Genomic DNA, 11,832 nt, shown 5'->3' with positions numbered 1-11,832 from the left:
CACTCTCAAGGTCAAGCAAATGCAGCAAGTGCAAGGCATCCAGGATGGAGTGCCTCCTTAAATTTTGCACTCTTAAGTGCCTCCCTTGCCTCATTCTAGTCCTCAATCTGCCAGAGAGTACCGCACTTCCCAATGAAAAATCAAGGGGTTTCCAGCCTTGCTTCCCAGCCTCACTCCATCCTAATCATGGAGCTGTCGAGAACCAGCATTTGAAGGAGATGGTTAGCAAATTTCATCTCTTCAGTTGATGCTTCCAGATCAGATCAGGAGGGAAGGAAAGGACTAATGAGTGGACTGATGTAAAGGAATTTGGAATTCTGAAATCCCACCCCACTCACCAGTTCAAATGATGCTTAAAAAAGCAAAAGGAAATGTCCACTCTGCATTCTCAAAAAAAAAAGGGGGGGGGATAGTACTGCTACAATCTAAGCTTTTTCTTTACAGATAACTTCTAAATAACAACTGCTCAGGGGGAAAAAAAAAAAAAAAGGTCAAACAGTGATGGAGGATTTTTCTTCCTGCTTTGGTGAAAGCTTTTAAAGTATATCTTTCTTTACAGTACATCTCATTTACTTAAAGTAACATGCTAAGGATTACGTTATAAAGTAGCTCTTCAGTTTCACCAACCTGGAGATTTATCTAATTCCACTTTAGACTCTTAAGAGGTGGCCTGTTATTTAAGAGATTTTTTACCAGTGGCACCTAACTGCTTTTGTGAAGAATCCAGTCCTTCATGATCCCATGTTGGAAGCTGGTCCAAATCTTCCCATGGACGGGTATTGTAAAAGTTTCATTTTCTTTAAAAAATTATTTTCCATATTAGTTTTATCCTAGCCTACAAAGGTGCTTTCTTTTGTTGTTGGGTTTTTTGTTTGTTTTAATTTCAGGTAGTAGCAATGTGGAAGTTTTCTGAATTTGGAGAAATCTCCGTATGATGGGCTTCCTTCCTTTCTTGAAACTCCTTTCCTGTAACAATTGCAAAAAAAACACACCCAGTTACTCCAGCAAAGTGGAAAGAAGCTGCATTTTTATCTTTCAACAGACCTGACCGGTCTGAGGGTTATACGCTCAGGCCTCACTCAGGCTGCTTCACGGGCAGTAAATGTTTCAACCACCCGCCAGTTCCGCCAGAAGCGCGAAGGCTCCAGCTCGCCGAAGGCCGCGGCTCGGCTCCTCCACCTGAATGGCCCCTCCGCTCCACCCGCCGCGCTCGCTCCCCCGCCGCGGCTCTCCGCGTCCCCAACTTGTTTATAAAAACCTGGGAGGAAGGGAGGGGGTGAGAGGCTGGGGTGGGGGAGGACGTGCTCTTTGTTTACATTAAACAAATGACAGGCAAAGAGCTCAAGCAAAATCTTCCTTGACCTCGTTCTCTCGCCCTAATTTTAACAAAAAGGGAAAAAATATTGTATCTAAAGACAACGAGAAGGGGGCGGGAGGAGCAGAGCAGCAGCTTTTCGCTCTATTCAGCCGGGACTCGGGTGCGCGGACGATTTCCGCTCCTATTGTGAGGCGGGGCCGCGGGGCGGCGGTGAATGGGGGGTCTGCCGGCGGCCCGCGGGGCTGTCAGGCGGCTCAGCGTAATCAGGGCTAATGACAGTGGCCCGGCGCTCCCCGGGACAATGCGCGGGGCCGCGGGGTTTTGTCGGCCTGAATGGCTAATAGGTTTGCCCGGGGGCTGCGAGGGGGGCGGTGTCGCGGAGGAGGGGGTGGCGGCCGGGAGAGAAGGGGTCATTGTCCGCGCGCTGGCCGGGTCGCCGAGGCGCGTCCCTCCGCCGCGCACCCCCCCCCCCCCGAGGCCAGCTGGGAGTCGGCGGCGGGGGCGCGAGCGCGCGGGTCCCCTAGAGGAGGCGGCCCTGAGCGAGGACGTCGGCCCCAACTTTTCCCCTGGGATCAGACCCGAGTGGGCCCCAGTACGCGGAAGGCGCGTCCTTCCTCCGGGGTCCTCTGCGGATGACAACACCACACCCACCTTTTCCCGCCAGCGCCCCGGGAGTTCTCACACGTGTAAGACCTAGGACTGCCTGACTCTAGTGGCACGAGGGCAAGCACCCCTCAACACCAAGGGGTGAACGAATTAAATAAAAACCAAGGCGAGGGGAAAGACACACTAACTGGCGCTCGGCAAGCAGCGAAGGCCCGCCCTCGCCCTCGCCCTTCCGACGGCCGGGGGCGGGAAAGCGTCGCGTGCGCGGTGCGGCGGCGCCGCGCGGGTCTGGGCCTGCGCGAGGTGCGTCCGCGCCCGTCGGGCCTGCGCGTGAGGGGCCTGCGCCGCGCCGGCTGCCGTGAGCTGTCGGCTGGGCCCGGCCGGAGGACGGTTGTCACCGCCCGCTCTCGGCGGCACCGAGCGAGTCCCCGAGAACTGACAGAAGAGCAGGTAGGCTCCAGACTCAGGGAGAGGGATTCGCAGGCGCTGAGGCCTCGAGAGGGCTTTGCGCGCCCGGCAGATCCGCGGGGGTCCCGGCCGTCGGGGCGGGAACCAGGGCGGTACGCCCTGAGGACCTAATGTCCGCGGCCTCGCAGTTCAACTCTGGCAGACACCCCCCGCCCCCCGCCTCCGGAGACCCCTCCTTTTGGAAACTTGGCGGCTCCCATTTCAGCTCGTATGAGTCTCCTCAGGCTAGATCCTGCCTTGCGGCTCTAGTTGCTAGGATTTATATTCCCAAACTTTTTTAGACCTGCGCTACTGTGAGGGATCCAACTGGTTTTCGTCCCCTTTTCGCTTTCTTGTCTGGAGACAAAGGAGCGTGAGGGCGATCCCAGAGCAGAGCGAGCAGCTCTGGCCGCGGGCCTCTGCTGGAGCAGGCTCCGCTCGCCCTGGCCCACGCCGCTCCCCGCCTCGGCGGCGCGCCGGCCCCCGGTCGGGCCTCCCCAGCCTCGCAGGGGCCCTGCGTGATTTGCCGGGCGCCCCGAGACTTTCCCACTTCCTCTCTAGTGCTTCCGCCGCACCCGGTCCGAACGCTGTGTTAAAGGTCGTAACACACGTTCTTGTCTCTGTTTGACTCCCCCGGCCAGAGCGTCAGCGCCTTAAGGGCAAGGACCAAATCATAGTCGTCTTTGTATTCCCAGCACCTATGCTAATTATTAGGTGCCCAATAAATATTTTAAAACGGAATGAATTAACAGGTCTTCCTTGAAGCCAGTCTGTTCTGAATTAGTGGTAAAGTGCGGCTAGCTCTGAGCTCATCTGAACCACAAAGGTGACTAATAGAGGCTGGACCCAAAGTTCATTTAACTCCTCCCAGCTCAGGTGACCGCTTCTTATCTACTAGTCAGGTTGTCTGGGATGATTCTCCCTCTAGGCTTATGTTTTTTTAGCATCCTGTGGCTTTGCGTTCATAACATGAAAATTACCTTCTCACACACACATTTTCCCAAACAGTAAGGTAAAGGTTACCCCTTGGTTTTCGAAGTCTAGCTGTTATGTCCTCTGAATCCTATAAAATAGAATTCCTAATATTTTTGTCTGTTATAGGATGATGGGGGTTTCCTGTTCCAAGATAACTCTTTTCTTTCTTTCTCTTCCTTGCTCCCCCACTTTAGTCTTGACCTACAAATTTAAAAGTAAGCACAAAAAATCACAAACTCAGTCAGATAAGGTGTCCAATTTTAATCCATGCTTCAGACTAACCCAGTGGGGGAACTAGAGTTTTCATTAAAATCTTAAATCACTAAAGCCCCATGAAAATCTACTTGCTACCAGACTCATCTCAATTTTAAAATGTAATGGACGAAAGCAAATGAACTGTGTGTAATTTTAAGTTCTGATAAGATACATATAAAACTGTCTCTTGAAAAGTCATTTTAGCCTGGCATTGTCAATCCGCAACTTGAGAATGTTGATTTTACTTGTCTTTCTGGCTGAAGAGATTAGTCTTGACTTTTCTAGCATGAAATAAAATATCTAAGTTCAGGTGGTGCATTTTAATTTGATATATGAACAGTCTGGTTGGTGATAAACTAGTTTATTATGTATTCCAAACGTTTTCAGGTATTTAAAATTTGTATTAAAGAGTTGTCCATTTAAAGCATATTTTATTACATTGGGTATACTCCTGACTTTCCATAAATTCATGATAAAGTATGCATTTTTACTAAAGATCTATGCATACGTATATACTAAACATCTGATCTACAGAATTATTTTTGCAGGCAGTTATGACTGAATGAGCTAAATTCATCAATTTACAACAGAAAAGCAAATAGGAAAACTGTATTGTAAGCAGCATGTAGCAAGGGTGGAATCAAACAGATCTTGCTTTAAAATACCTAATCACTGAATATGAGCAAGTCAACTCAACCCTTTGAGCTTTAAGTTTTTGTTGTGTTTTGTTTTTAAAGTCCAGGTGTGTCTCAATCAAGGGCATCTTGGATTTGATAAATTAACTAATCAAATATTTTAATGAAAGGAAATACTTTAAAAAAAAAAAAAGGACAACCTAGAAATTGTCCAAACATCCAGGTTCCAACGCCAGGATCAGAATGTGACTATTTTAACATATTAAAGCAGAGATATATCAATGGTGGTAGGTGAGAATGAATCGGAACAAGGTGGTTCTCAAAGGGGATTCCCCATCTAGCAGACCATCAGCATCTCTTGAGAACTTGTTAGAAATGCAGAATTCTTAGGTCCCACCCCAGAAGTACTGAATCAGAATTCTTGGGGTGTAGGGCCCTGCAATCTGTGTTTTAACAAAATCTCTGGGCGTGATTTTGAGATTCACTCCTGTAGTAGCTAGACAAAAGAGACACTTGGTCAGCACGTATTCTGCATATCTGGGGGAGGGTCAGAGCCCTAATGTTTCAACCAGTGGCAAGGCTACCTAAAGACAGCCTTAGTTTTTACTTATGAAAAATGGGGTTGATAATATCTAGGGATATTGTGAGAGTTTGGGATAATGTATATAAAGCACCTAGCACAGACTCTCACATAATAAATAATAGGTGGTCAGGACTGGAACTTCCCTTAAATGTTAGAGCAAAGAAATAAGCTGTACAACTCCCCTTAAAATAATTTTTTAATAGATGTCATCTACATATTTGGAATATTATTTAATTTAAATGCTAAATGCTGTTCTTAGTATCAGAAACAGCTCTACTTACCACCCACAGCAGAGAGAACCCAATGTGTTAGTTTTCCAACAGTGGTAATGGATGGGCTTGTGCTAGCACCATCTTCTTTCCTAGGCTTTTTACTCTGCTTGGGGCTGCTGGTCATCTATGTGAAGTTCTCCAAAGGGATCATGGCCCATCCTGCAAGTCAGGATAATCCCAAATGTAAATTATGATCACTGAAAAGATAACATAGTCTCTTAGGGGAAATGAAAGATCCATTTCTTTGAGGAGGAAGCAGTGATCCCACTTTACTTACATTTGCATAGCTCTTTATAGCTAATAATAACATCCTTTCACCTGCACCATCTTACTTCCTCACAAGAACCCTGGGAAGTTAAGTAGGCAGATATGGTGATTCCAGCCTTCCAGATAAGGAAACTAGTGTCTCACATTAATTGTTCAAAGTCAAAAGATCAGAGAAGAATCCAGATTTTGTAGGGCTTGAGATTTATGCAATTTGGAGGGGAGAATACTCTTTAAAAGTAAAGGATACAAAATTATGAGTACAAAATTGGGTATAAGAAAAAGAAATTGTAAGAGGGAGAGATGAAGGCATGAGTCCTGTGCTGGGAAAAGACTAAAGATTGATTAGATTGTAGGAAAAGAAAAATAGAAGCCATGTTTTGAAGACTTGCATTACAGGTGCTTCATCAGTTTTGTAAGACATGAGTCTAAAGTAGCTAGCAGTTTTGTTCTTGAAAGATCTTTGAATCGTGTGCAGTTACTTAGGTGAGTGGATTGGGACTCTATGTCATGAGACAGGTGGAAGGAAAAAACCCAGATACATTATTTTCTGCAGCAACAAATGAGAAAAATCAGGGGAAAGCGAAGCATACCAAATGGGTGATGTCAGTCAGAAGTCAACATGGCACAGAATTTCAGTATTCCAACCAGGCATTAGAGATGTGGCATATCAGTATGTGAAAAGGGGTTCTTGAATTTATGTGGAAGGGTAAGTAGACCATGATGGATACCTGGATAAAAATGATGTGAGGTGACGAGCAACAGCAATCATGGCGGATAACATTATATTTCTGAGTAACCAGATAAAAGAGAAGACATAGAGTGGATGATTTTTCTTTGGCCATTGTTTGGTACAGTCTTACTTCCAAATCATATGTAATCTATATTTTCTAAGGACAAGAATTAAGACATTATTTTGTATAAAATGAAAAGAAATCACAACAATTACAAAATTTTAAAACCTGGCAAATACAACAAACATCAATACAACAAATAATAACAGAATTCCACAAACAGTAACAAAATCATTGTATTAATTACCTGTCATGTACACCTCTAGAATAGTTTTCTCTCTACCTTTTTTTCTGTATGTTCTTTGATTATGTCTTTATATGACAACAATTCTATAATATAATCTCGAATAGAAAGATAATTCAAATTTTCTCCAGTATGGGTTGATTTTGATTTTTTTCATTCATAATTTAGAAGAGCTTCTTTCAGCTTTAAAGCTCAGTATGGGCAATGCCATATGTAATTTTTAGGTTTGTTATCAAATTTGGGAAAGTCTCTATGAAGTTTCTTTCATATGTGAGCAGGACATTTCAAGTTTCCTTGAATAGTGACCCATCCTAAGTAATAACACTCACTAACCAGTTTATGATCAAGGGCTTTACGCATTCATGTTGTGACACATAAATCAGCACAGTGGGCAGAAAGAATATTCCTGCAGTACATCTCTGCACTGAAGCAGCTAGCAATAACCTAAAAATATACAAAAGTGCCCTGGCCAGTGTGGCTCAGAGGTTAGAGTGTAGCATTGGCCTGTGCACCCAAGGATCACTGGTTCAATTCCCAATCAAGGGCACATACCTGGGTTGCAGGTTCAGTCCCCAGCCACGGTCAGGGCACTTGTCTCTCTCACAAGCGTGTTTCTCTCTTTCCCCCTCCCTCCCTCCCTTCTAATCTCTCTCAAAGTCAATGGAAAAATATCCTCAAGTGATGATTAACAAAACAAAGAAATACACAAAAGTGACAGCAAACCATACAAATATATACCAGTAAACCTAAACTAATTGAATCCAACTCAACTTCCCTTTAGCTATTGGATCACAAAAATGACTGTGGTTACTCCAGGGTTACCCAGCACTAGGAGAAATGTGACAAAGGGAAAATAGGAGTGGAAAGAGACAGTGGTCTGTTGTAATTATCTTATTTTGAAAATTTACCCCAAATGCATGATCATGTGAAGATATTGCTAGCATGCCTCCCAGGGTCTGGGAAGGGGCCTAGGCAAGTGAGGTATCTGGAAACCTAAGCATCATTTGCTTCAAGGTAATTCTGCCTCTGTATAGGCCCAGTGAGTGTTCAATGAAAACAGGTTTTCTGACTCCACGTCCAATACACTGTTCCATTATCTGGAACAAAAAGTATATTCACAGAAAGTTTTGACAAGGTTATACTCAAAAGCTGTCTTAAAAAATGATCCATTGACTGATCGCGTGTTGCTCGCCGAGGGTGTCGCCTCAGAGATCCTGACGCGCTAGGCTTGCGAGAGGATCAAGCCTTTGGCTAGAGATTTACTACATCCGTCCTTGGAAGAGGAAAAGAAAAAACATAAAAAGAAACAGCTAGTTCAAAGTCCAAATTATTTCATGGATGTAAAATGTCCAGGTTGCTACAAGATCACCACAGTTTTCAGTCATGCTCAGATAGTCGTTCTTTGTGTAGGTTGTTCAACAGTGTTGTGCCAGCCGACAGGAGGAATGGCTAGACTCACGGAAGGGTATTCATTTAGAAGAAAGCAGCACTAATGACCCACACAACCTCCTGAATTTGTGTTATATCACAGAAAGCCTTATCAGTTCAATAATTCTAGTTAATCTACCAGGATAATGTGATTACATTTAATTTTGTAAGTATACAACAGTGATCTCCTATTTTGGTGTCGGTTTTTCAATAAAGTTTTGATTATGGGGAAAAAAAAAAAGATCCATTGATGTGGGGAGGGAGAGTTTAAGATTGAAAATGGAGAGCTGGCCTTGGGAAGACCCCTGAGGTTGACAGATTACCCCTTAGAACCTGGTTAACTTTCCTTTTGGGAGTTCTTCACTTTGCCTCCTTATGGGTACCATATCCCAAATTGTCAAAAATCCTCAGTGCTCTTCATCCTTCCTTTGTCAAAAATCTATTCTTAGTTGTCACACACAGAAAAATCAGATAAACCAATTCACATTACACAAATAGCTGCTAAAAGCTTAATGAATTACCTACAGATGGGGACCTGGGAGGGTACTTACTAACTGCTAGGAGATAATCCTTTTAATTCAATAACCCCAAATCACTAATGGTAGCAATTCAGACATTACTAGTAGGCTAGTAGAAAATTATTTTTTGTTGGAAGAGAGCCAGGAACCCTTCAGGTCATTCCATGGAAATAGAGAACTGCATTTTGGGTCAGATATTGCCAATGTTAAACATAAAATAAAGTAAAATATATTTGTTGGGGCCCCAGTTCTTCCTTCAAGTTGCAATGCCTTCTCTATCATTCCCTTACCACCAAACTTCAGAGGGAGTAGCCTACATTCTTTGCCTTCATTTCTTCACTATATTCTCACTCCTTAACCACCTGCAATCTGGCTTTTACTTGCATCATTCCATCAAAACTGTCCCCTCGCTCTGGCTGGTGTGGTGCAGTGGTTAGAGTACTGGCCTGCGCACTGAAGGTTTGCAGGATGGATTCCTGGTTAAGGGCACGTACTTGGGTTGTGGGTTCTATCCCCAGCCCTGGTCAGGGCACATTCAGGAGGCAACCAATCAATGTGTCTCACACTGATGCCCCCCCCCCCCTTCTACTCTCTAAAAATCAATGAAAAAAATATCCTCTGGTGAGGATTAACAACAACAAAAAGCACAAAAACTGTTCCCTCAATGGTCACTCTACTAGGTCATCGAACTATTCAACCTATTGATTTTCAACACCACTGAGCATCTCTTTCTTCTAATCAGGGCCAGGATTAGGTTGAAGCAAGCAAGGTGTCTAACTTACAAAATTTAAGGAAGCACGCTGTCTCAGAGTCCTGCAAGTTCAGGGTTGACATCTGAGAGTATCTCCTTAAATTTTGTACTCTAGATGTCTCATTTCCCCTCACACTAGTCCCAGCCTTGTTCTGAAACATAACTGAGCTTCCTACCATATTCAGAGTGTGGCCTACAATTTGCTGCTTTAATGCCTTTGCTCGTGATGCAGGTGTTAATAGACCTCCATGCTTTTTGCCTGCCCTGCATCCTTTCCTACCATCTTCTTACAGGAGCTAATATATTATCCTACTTTTTCTTTCTTTGTTTAAGCTACTTTGAATTTCTTTCACGTGTAAAAAAGAGTGCTGAGATATAACCTCGAATGTTCTTTCTTTTTCCTCACCTCATCTCTACAGGTACATAGACCCAACTTTCATGCCTCAACTTAAAGGCCATTTTTCCTCTCAGAGCCTTCCTTGATCCATAGGATTTAACTAAGCTCTCCTTCTCTGAACTGCTGTGGCATTTTATACACCTGTCATGGTTATTTAGCTTCATGTCTTATATCTCCTAATGTACTACATGCTCTTCAAGGGCAAGATGCAAAATCTCTGTAAACCTGTAAGAACTGAATGCAGGATCTTTTTGACACAGCAGAAAATCAATAGATTTTTGCTAAATGAATGAATTAAATGGATGAATGAACATAGAAAGGATATCTAGAATCTTTTCACTTCAGGAAATTTTAGTCAGAATAATCTGAAGTTCTAAAAAGAGTTTGTTGTGTTTTTTTTTTCCAAAAGGAAAATAAAAGAAGGAATGACCCATTGATTGCTAGGGAAAGATGGTGAATTGTAAAGGGTACCAGAGTTTTTTAAAAGATAGGAAAATGAGATCTTAATATCTTCATATCTGAATAAATAAACTCTAAAATGATACACAAGAAACTTGTAAAAATAGTGGCTTGACTGAAGGAAACTATCTAAAAGTTCCCCAGATTGTGCTACAAGTGTGCTTATATTTTCTGCTATGATCACCTTCTTATGATATTAAACTCCTCCTCCTGCAGGAGACTGCCACGCCACCAAACATAGCCACCTCTACTTATGATTCCCCCACTGTAACTGCCTCTCTGGCTCAAGGAAAAAGATTCTGTTCTTTTTCACCTTCACCCATGTGGGGGAAACTCCACTAACATCCCTGAAGTATAGCTAATGCCAAGCCACAACTTCTGAATAAAATTTTACTTAATGGTTAGAGGATACCAGAATGGAAGTACAAAACAAGAAATACAACTGCTACTAGAAGTGACTGTTACCAGAGCTCATATACTGAGCCCTTGCCCAGTCCTTCGTAGGGTTCCTGGCCTGGCTCCACTTCCCAGGACCATCTACTCACTAAGAGTGCTTTGATATCTTTACCCCTAAGAGTTAAGCTTCACTCTCCCCAAGGCCCAGAAAGAGAAACGAGTTCACCCCACCCCAACCCCTCAGTCTAATCAGCACAGTTAAAGATAGTGAGAAAGTTTAAGTCCTCCATAGCATTTAGCTATGCCACCTAGTGAGATATGGGCTGGACAGAAACTGAGGCAGAGGTATCAGAGTCAGTACAGTGAATAAAAGAGTAAGTTCCAATATTGGGATCCATGGGTCCCAGCCAGATAAAACAGTCAAAAGGTCACTAGGAGACACCAAGAGCCAAAGGAAAAACATAGTTCGGAGGGAAACTTGGGGCACAATAAAAGCACCAGGAGAGGTTCATTAGCTATTTCTTAGGTCAGTTTGTATCTGGGAATTGACCTTTCAAGGCCAAAGTCAGAGAAAGGAACTGAGTATAGGAGGACATCTCATGCAAAAGGCTGTCTAGAGAGCAATGGCAGGACCCCAGGGCAAAGCCAATAAAAGGAATCAGGGCTCCTTAGAGAAGCGGTTGATTCCAAGGCTGGGGCAGAATAAGCCTAGATAATTTTGTGGTACCAGAAAACAAAGAAGTTCTCAAAAAAGGATGAGGCAAGTGCAAAGTATACAGGAGCTAACCTGAAGGAGCCACACATGGCCAAATTTGGAACAATTTGAACAATTAAATAACAATAGCATTGGATTGTAATCCATAAAATAAATTACATACCATGAGTCAGTACTAGTATAAACAACTGAATGAATGAATGAATGAATGAATGAATGAATGAATGAATAAATGAGGAAGAAAGGGGAGTTCTGCCTTATAGAAAGATTTCATAAATATAGAGAATAAGAAATACAAAGTCACTATTAGGGAAATACTGCAGTAATAATTGTTGCAGACAAAATTCACCTATGGATGCAAATTTGGTGGGCTAAAGTTTGAGGAAACTTTAAAAAGGATATTAGCCTACTCTCAAACTGCCCAAAGATATGTATCAGTTGCAAAAGGGAAAATTATATCTTTACAGTGAAGAAACCTGACATGACAAAGTTAATCAAGTGACCAACGTTAACACTACCAATAATAAGACATATCAACATCATGTTCCTCTGTTGTGTCCTGAGAAGGACAGAAGATGACTTGTATAGTATTCCTGCCAAAAAATGCATAATCCTATCATGAGAATACATTAGACAAACCCAAATTGAGGAACATTTTACAAACTAGTATTCTTCAAAAGTGTCAAGGTTTATGAAAGACAAGGAAGGACTAAAGAATGTCACAGATCTGTAGAGGCCAAAGAGACACACACCTAAATGCAATGTGCCATCCTAG

At 43.2% G+C, this 11,832-nt stretch overlaps 2 pseudogenes; both read left to right on the top strand.

Moving 5' to 3' along the window:
• The first annotated feature begins 5,730 nt into the window (after positions 1–5,730).
• On the top strand, positions 5,731–6,176 carry LOC107525966 (single-stranded DNA-binding protein, mitochondrial pseudogene; annotated as a pseudogene).
• A 1,536-nt stretch (positions 6,177–7,712) lies between these two features.
• LOC107525967 (small ribosomal subunit protein eS27-like pseudogene) lies at positions 7,713–8,016 on the top strand (annotated as a pseudogene).
• Positions 8,017–11,832: the final 3,816 nt, after the last annotated feature.

Source organism: Miniopterus natalensis, chromosome 1 (genome assembly GCF_054644295.1).
Source record: "Miniopterus natalensis isolate mMinNat1 chromosome 1, mMinNat1.hap1, whole genome shotgun sequence".
Lineage (NCBI taxonomy): Eukaryota > Metazoa > Chordata > Mammalia > Chiroptera > Miniopteridae > Miniopterus > Miniopterus natalensis.
The sequence above is the reverse complement of the archived record's forward strand: the minus strand, read 5'-3'. Positions and strand labels throughout refer to the sequence as shown.